This window comes from Giraffa tippelskirchi, chromosome 5, assembly GCF_054371585.1.
Source record: "Giraffa tippelskirchi isolate mGirTip1 chromosome 5, T2T-mGirTip1v1.2.pri, whole genome shotgun sequence".
Classification (NCBI taxonomy): Eukaryota; Metazoa; Chordata; class Mammalia; order Artiodactyla; family Giraffidae; genus Giraffa; species Giraffa tippelskirchi.
The window spans coordinates 29035642-29042909 of NC_137279.1; positions in this window are offsets into that span (position 1 = coordinate 29035642).

Genomic DNA, 7268 nt, shown 5'->3' on the forward strand with positions numbered 1-7268 from the left:
GCTCGGGCCTGAGGGAGGCGGTGGGCCGGGAGCCCGGGACGGAAGGCAGCGCTACGGGGCGCCCGGGTCTCCCTCGGCCTGGGTTTACCCCAGAACCCGTGAGATCGCGACCCTGCCAGACCCCAGGGCTGCCCCCAGCCCTGGAGTACCACCCCCTCCTCGGTGGCAGACTAGGCCCCGCCCGTTTCCCCGCCCCCTATGGGGGGGACGGTGGGCAGGGGCGGAGAAGCCTCGGGAGAGTTATAACTCCGGTTCCAAACATTCCAAATTCCTGCTCCTTCCGGCCTGGCCGGAAGCCGGGCTGGGGAGGGTGCGCAGGACCGGGGGCGTAGGGGTAGGCCGTTTTGGGGTGAACCTGAGTCCCTTTCCAACTTCCCTTGCACGCGGCTCCAGGTTCCCGGTGCCGAATCTAGGGCGGCGGGTACGGGGGCCACGCCCTACTGGGCAGAGGCTGGACACACCCCAAGGCTGCGCGGCACCCCAGAAGGCTCCTCCCAAGTCACGCGGGTCTCAGGCGCCCCGCAAACGCACCGATGGGGGTGCATAACATGAACCCGAGATGCACCCCAGCACGGGGTGTCCGTATGGGGCACGGCGCCCAGTGAGTCAGGCAGAGTGGGTGTCACCGCCGGAGTGAGTCACCGAGAGGGTGTGCGCCCCTCGTGGGCGGTGCCAGGAGCCTGGGGGGCGGGCTGCGCCCGCCCCAGGAAGGCCACGCCCCAGTTGGGGACTAGGCAGATTCCCCCCACTTCCTTCCGCGAAGCTTCCTTCTGCGATCCAACGAGGCTGTTGAGGGCCGGGGAGGGGCGCGTGCTGCGCCCCGGTCCCCGGCCGAGGGGCTTCCCGGGAAGGGCGGGGGCGCCGGGAACGCTGGCGGCCGGGTCCGGAAGGGCCGTGCGGCTGCAGCGCCCCCACCCCGCGGCCTCAGTTTCCGATGACGCGTCTGCAGAAACCCCGACGCGGCCCCCGGGCTCCGCTGCCCGGTTTCACTTCCCCTCCCCCTGCCCGGCGTGGGTCGCGGGGCTCAGTCCACCTCGGATTCCGACGGGGGTGGGCACCAGGGTGCTTCCGGCCGTGGGGCGGGGTCGACGAAGGGGTTACGACGGGGCGGCCCGCCCCTGCCCAGGCCCCTCCTCTCCACGCCTGCGCCGGGACCGGGGGTGGGGCCGCGCGGTACCCTGCCGCCGCGAGATCGACCCCCTCCCCCGCGAGGGGCGGGATCAGGTTCAGGCCCCAGTAGGGGCCGAGCGGGCCGCGGCAACCCCCACCCCGCAGCCTGGGCGCGCGGGCCGGGGGCCCGGAGGCGGCGCGCGCTCGGGAAGGAGTGGGGCGGGCGGCAGGAAGTGCGCCCTCCCACTGCGTCCTGAGCGCAGTGACCCCCTCCTGCCCAGGGCGCGGGGGAGAATTGGGATGGCGGGAGAGAGAGGGGTAGCCTGGGGAGGAGGCGCCTCTCGGGCACGTTGAGCTGGAGCGAGTCCTCGCTCAGGAGTAGGGTAGGGGCTCCCCGGTTCTCTGAGCGTCTTTCTTGTGGGAGCGGACGGGCGCTGACGTGTCCACGCGTCTGAGTGCAGCTAGGTTTGGGGGGACCGGGGAGGGTGTCAGCGCGACCCCCGGCGGCAGAGGTGGGAACTGCAGCTCCCGACCGAGCGCGGGGAGGGGCGCGCTTTGGGGTCCACATTCAAATCCGCCCTACCTGGGAGGTTTCAGCTCAGCTTGGGTGCTGTTTTTCTGTGGGGGGTCGCTTGCCTAGTATGCCAGGTTCGAAGGAAAATCCGATCCTTTAAAATCCCTTAAATTCTGGGAGCGCGATCCTACTGGTGTGGAAAAGCGACCCTGTGCCAAGAACCGTACCCCACTCAGTACAGGCCCTGGGCCCCATTTCTCTGCGGTGTTCCCCATCCAGGTCGGATTTTATCTAGTCACTGCTAGGCGGCTAAGTGCTTCCTCTGGAGGGGCAACCCCAGGGCACCCCAGTCCCCAGGGTGGGTGGGAGGTGGGATGGGCCTTGAAGGACATGACCAAAGAAGGCCACAGTGACCTGCTCCCCTTGCATTACACTCCCTCTCTGTTTTCTCTAGGCCTGACCACTTCTGTCCCCAGGCCTCTTGGTCATCAGGATGGTAACCCTGTAGTCCACACGGCTTACCTCTTTCTGGCACTGTCCAACACATGGACTCCCCACCCCATTGGGATCCTGCCCTCCTCCACAAGCTCACCACAGCCGGTGGCTCCCTTCCCAGCCCTCCAGTGCACCGCTGGCCAGCAGGTTCTTGCCTAATCAGCATCTGTGTGGTGCCCAGGTGCACCCCAGCCCTGACCCTGGCATCTGCCTGATGGCTGCCCTTCATGTCTGCTCCGTCTTTTCTAGTGGGGTCTTCAAGAGGAGCTCACCACGGATGATCCCACAGGATGAGAAACTTCTGGAGGGCCAGCCTGGCCTGACCTGGTGCAGGGGTCCCCATGACTGCTGTGGCCAGGCTGGCACCTGTGCAGGGAGCAGGGCCAGGGAGCACTGAGGGGTTGGGGGCTGAGCAGCGCTCCTCCAGGCTGCCTCTGGAGGCAGGACCCCCATCCGGTCCACCCTGCTGGGCTCTGCAGCCCCATCCTTGGGAGGGCCTCTCCTGGTGTCGGGGTGGGGGGAGCAGGACGAAGGGGTGACACCCCTGCGGGCAGTGACCAGGAGGACGGGTGGGAGCGCTGACCTGCTGGCTTAGTCCCGTACATCTGGCGCAAGGTCAGGTTGCCTCCGACTGATGACAGTCCTATTTATAGCCTCCAACAGACAACGTCCCTGGCCGTGGCAGTGGGCACCCGCCTGTGCCTCGAGACCTCGGGCCTCCCGCCAAGAGGAGCCTGGGCGGGGGCCGCTGTGGCCAGTGCGGGTCACTGCCTGGATCGCTGCCTGCCCCGGCTGCTCCCCTGAGGGGCTGAGGCAGTTCCCAGCCTAAGGAGAGGGCCTACTGGAGCCACCACCCACCCATCTCCTGAGGTCCCCTGTGCCCTACCCAGCTTGGCTCTTCCATCACAGAGGCCCCCAGCTGTCCTCGGTGGCTGGCTGTGCCCTGCAGGGATGGGGCAGGAAGGAAGAGGCCTTGGGCAGCTGGCCTGTGCCCCAGTGATCTGGCTGAAACTGGCTCAGAGACCCCTGCTGATGCCCCGAGGACCGAGGTTCTTAGGGTGCCTTGAGTCCACAGTGAGCTGGTCACGCTGCACAGGAGCCAGACTGGTGGGCTGGTCCCCCTGCGCCCTCCAGGAAGCCCTGCTTGGGGTGGCGGGAGGTTGTTCAGCACAGCTGGCCTTGCCACCTGCCTGGCACCGAGACTAGGCGGCCTGCCCAGGATGCGGAGAAGGGAGGCCTCCCCCGGCAGCATCCTGGGTGACCCACGGACCAGGGGGAGGTGCTGCCTGTGCCAGGCTCTGTCCTGTGCTAACTGCTAGGCCGCCGCTGATGGTCTGAGGGGCCATGCCTGCCAAGGCTCTGCAGGGAAGTGGGCTGGACAGAGGGCAGGTGGTTCCACCTTTCTCATCTTTTTGTCTCTGCATCTTTTGTCTGTGGCTCCAGACTCCAGTCGAAGAAGGAAGATGTTCTCTGTTTCTGGTAGTTCCTGACTCAGGGCTCAGGCTCGTGCTTGTAATTCAGTAAATGTCCATTACATGAGTGGACCATCCGGAGCCGATGTTGCCACCCTTTCAGAAGTCAGAGGGCAGGAGGAGGGCCCACGGGGGACACTGAGGCCTCAGGGGGAAACATGCCCTCATTCTTGGGGTGTGAGGCACATGGGGGCAGCCTCATGGCACCTCTACACCCACCTCTGTCTGCCTGCCCCCACCCCGGCATGGAGGTGGTTGGGTTGGGGGCCCACCTGGCCTGTGGGAGACCCCAGGAGGCCTGCTTCCTCTGGGAGGGTGGCCCTGGGGTCTTCAGGCCAGGGGCAGACGCAGAGCCGCCCCAGGGAGGCAAGCCTGATGGAGCCCAGTCATTTTGATGCTCTGGCCGTTCGTGGTCCAGGCTGGACGCCGCCCTCTCAGGACCCTCCCTCTCCCTACCCAGCTCCTCCTCCAGCCAACTTGATGACCAGGCCAGCACCTCTGGCCGCTGCTGACTCTCCCTCTTTTTTTTGGTGGTTTTTTTGAGAATTCAGATTTTGTACAGATTTGTCTGCAGGCACGGTGTTAGGATTGGGGGGTCCTGTCAGGGTAGGGGCAGTGCCTCTGTGAATCCCCAGCTCCCCAACACCTTCAGCCAAAGTCCAGTGGGTTCCTGAGGCCGTGGCCCCTAAAAGACCTGCTGGTCACCAACTCAGGTACACTGGCCAGGAGTGGTGCCCACACCCCACCCAGGACTCCTGCCAAGGGGTGGGCATGGGGTGGGGCAGCGGAAGTGCCTTTCACCCAGGACCAGAACTGCCGCGGCTCCCCCACCTCCCAGACTCCGAGCCTCCCCTGCTTTCAGGTTTTGGAAAGTATAGAGGTTTCACTGGTCTGCGTTTGGAGAGGCTGCTGACTGAAAAGTCAGCTTTGCTCCAAGTCTGCAGGGCCCCCATGTGGGGACCCCCCGCCCTGCGTCCGAGTAGGCCTGTGTCCTCATGAGACAGCGGCCCTGAGCTTGTGGCCCTGGGCTTGGTAACTGGAAACCATGACGCCGGTTTGGAGTTCAACCCCAGAAGATGCCTCCTGACCGGGGTGTGCGGGAGACAGCAGCTGCTTCTGTTTCCAGCGTTTTTGTTTTCTAAATTGAAACATCATTTTCATTGTTTTCCTTTTGACAGAAATGTGGTTTCATCTTGAGAAGGAAGAGTTGCAGAGAATTTGCTGTCTCAGGCGGGCCGGAGGAAGTGGTCTCAGGGGGCTTTCAGGGCCACGTGGCCCTTTGGCTCCTGGCCCCACACTTGGGGGTCCTGCTGGGGATCTACTCCCCCATTCATGCAGCCAAGTGTGGACACTGCTACCCCACCCCCAACCCCGCAGCTCACTTGCACCCCCTTCTGGAGGGCACTCCGTCCTGCAGCCCCCTCCAGCTACCTCCATGCACTTTGGACAGCACAGAGACCCCTGGGGCCCAGGCAGGAGTCAGAGCTGCCTGAGAACAGGCCCCTCTGGGGACTCATCTCTGGGACACTATGGCCTATCCTCTCCTAACAGGTGTTCAGAGGCCGAGGCCTGGCTTGCTGCAGGTGCCCAGCAGCCACCCTCCACTTCTCAGATTCAGAACTAGGTCAGTCCCCATTCCCCTGGACCCCCTTTTCCTTCCTGGCTGTCATTCCTCTCTGTTCTGTTGCCACAGCTAGCCCTTTGGAGGCTTAGTGCCCAGCTGCCCCACCTGCTTTGGGAGCCAGGGCCCAGCAGAGGCGGAGGTCACCTGGTCCTGCAGGGGGACCAGCTCCATCCCAGCCACCCCTACTTCTAGCTGTGACTGTGTTGAGGCAGGTGTGTTGAGGGAAATTGAGTGGGAACCTACTAAGAGACAAGCAGGAATGGTGAAGGGATGGGTGGGTCCAAGGACATGATTTGTTCTGGTCATCAGACTCCTCTGGCCTTTCACATGAGAACATAATTATCCCACGTAGTGGTGGTTTTAGTCTTCAGTTGTGTCCTAATTCTTTGCAACCCCATGGACTACTGTAGCCCTCCAGGCTCCTCTGTGGGATTCTCCAGGCAGGAATACTGGAGTGGGTTGCCATACCCTCCTCCAGACCTACCTCCTGCATCCATCCATCCATAATTATATCCATCTCCACCCACCATCCCTCCATCCGTCTGCCCTCTGCCTGTTCTTCCAGCTGTCCTCTGCCTCCTGCCCTGTCCTGCACACCTCCTCTGCCTGTTTGTCTCCAGTGCCTCTAGACACGTCACAGAGTGGCTGCTGCACCAGCCAGGTGCTCCACGTCCATCCGTTGGTTACAAGTATCTTCTGGGCACCTCCTGTAGGCCACACACTCCGCCAGGTGCCGAGCTATGCTGGTGAACAGAACTGAAGAAGTGCCTGGCCTTTGGGAGATTCCCTTGTGAGATGCATGGCATGCTGGCCCATAACGTGCAGGGGAGGAGAGAGGTGGTGGCGGGGGGGGCGGGGCAGGGGAGCAGTGTTGCTGGATGTGAGGCGAGGCTTTGGAGCAGATGACCTAGGAAGGTCTTATGAGCAGGTGAAGAAAAGAAAATGTTAGTTGCTCAGTCATGTCTGACTCTTTGTGGCCTCATGGACTGTAGCCTGCCAGGCTCTTCTGTCCATGGTATTCTCCAGGCAAGAATACTGGAGTGGGTTGCTATTTCCTTCTCTAGGGGAGCTTCCCGACCCAGGGATGGAACTGGGGTCTCCTGCATTGTAGGTGGATTCTTCACCCGCCAAGCAGGTGAAGGGCACATGCAGAGGCCATGAGGCAGAGCATACCTGGCTCAGCTGAAGGGCTGCAGGGAGCAGGGGGATGTGGGGGGTCAGGGCAGAGAGCTGTGGGGACCAGCTCTGGTTGGGCCTGTGGTCCTGGTCACGATGTGGCCTGACGGCCCCTTATGTTGGGGAGGGGTGTCATAGTGAGATGGGTCGTGCTGCGGATGCACCTTGAGCACCCGCAGGATCACTGGGGGCAGGGCGGAGATATGACCCACAGAGCCAGAGAACAGAGTCGGATGCTGACAGTTTGGGCCTTGACAACAGAAGGTTGTGGTGTTCTCTGTGGAGCAGGAGGAGCTGGTACGGGGCACGTCAGGTTTGAAGGGCCCTGGACCCCCGCCCAAGGGGGCTGCCCCACCATTGCTGCTGGCCATGCGCTGGGAGAGATCAGGAACCTGGAGGAGAGATCAGGAACCTGGAGGAGGGACCAGGCTCCAGGTCCCAAGGCTGAGTGGGGGCAGGCGGCGCAGGGTGTACCAGGACCAAGAGTGATGTCTGGAGCCCCTCGGGGTGTGCTGGGTAGAGAGGAGGCAGGGGGCCCTGCTGGGAGTACTCATGGGTGGGGTAGGGTGCTCATGGGGGAGAAAGAGGGCGTTGACCATAGGTGTGGGAGGGCGGTGGGTGCTGGATGGAGGGTGATGGTCAGGAGGGCCTTTAGGATGGGAGATGGAAGCTGGGGCTTCAGTGGCCAGTCCACCCTGGCCCAGAGGTGACTGCCAGCCAGGACCAGAGGGCTCTGGGTGTCCCCCCATTCCGTGAAGGAAGCAGGTGGTAGGCGAGAGGGTGGAGGTGAGCTCATCCCTTCTGGATGCAGGAAGGTAGGGGGCCTTGGATCTGAGGCTGGGGTGTGGTCAGCTCCAAGTAGGGGGCTGGCTGCCCC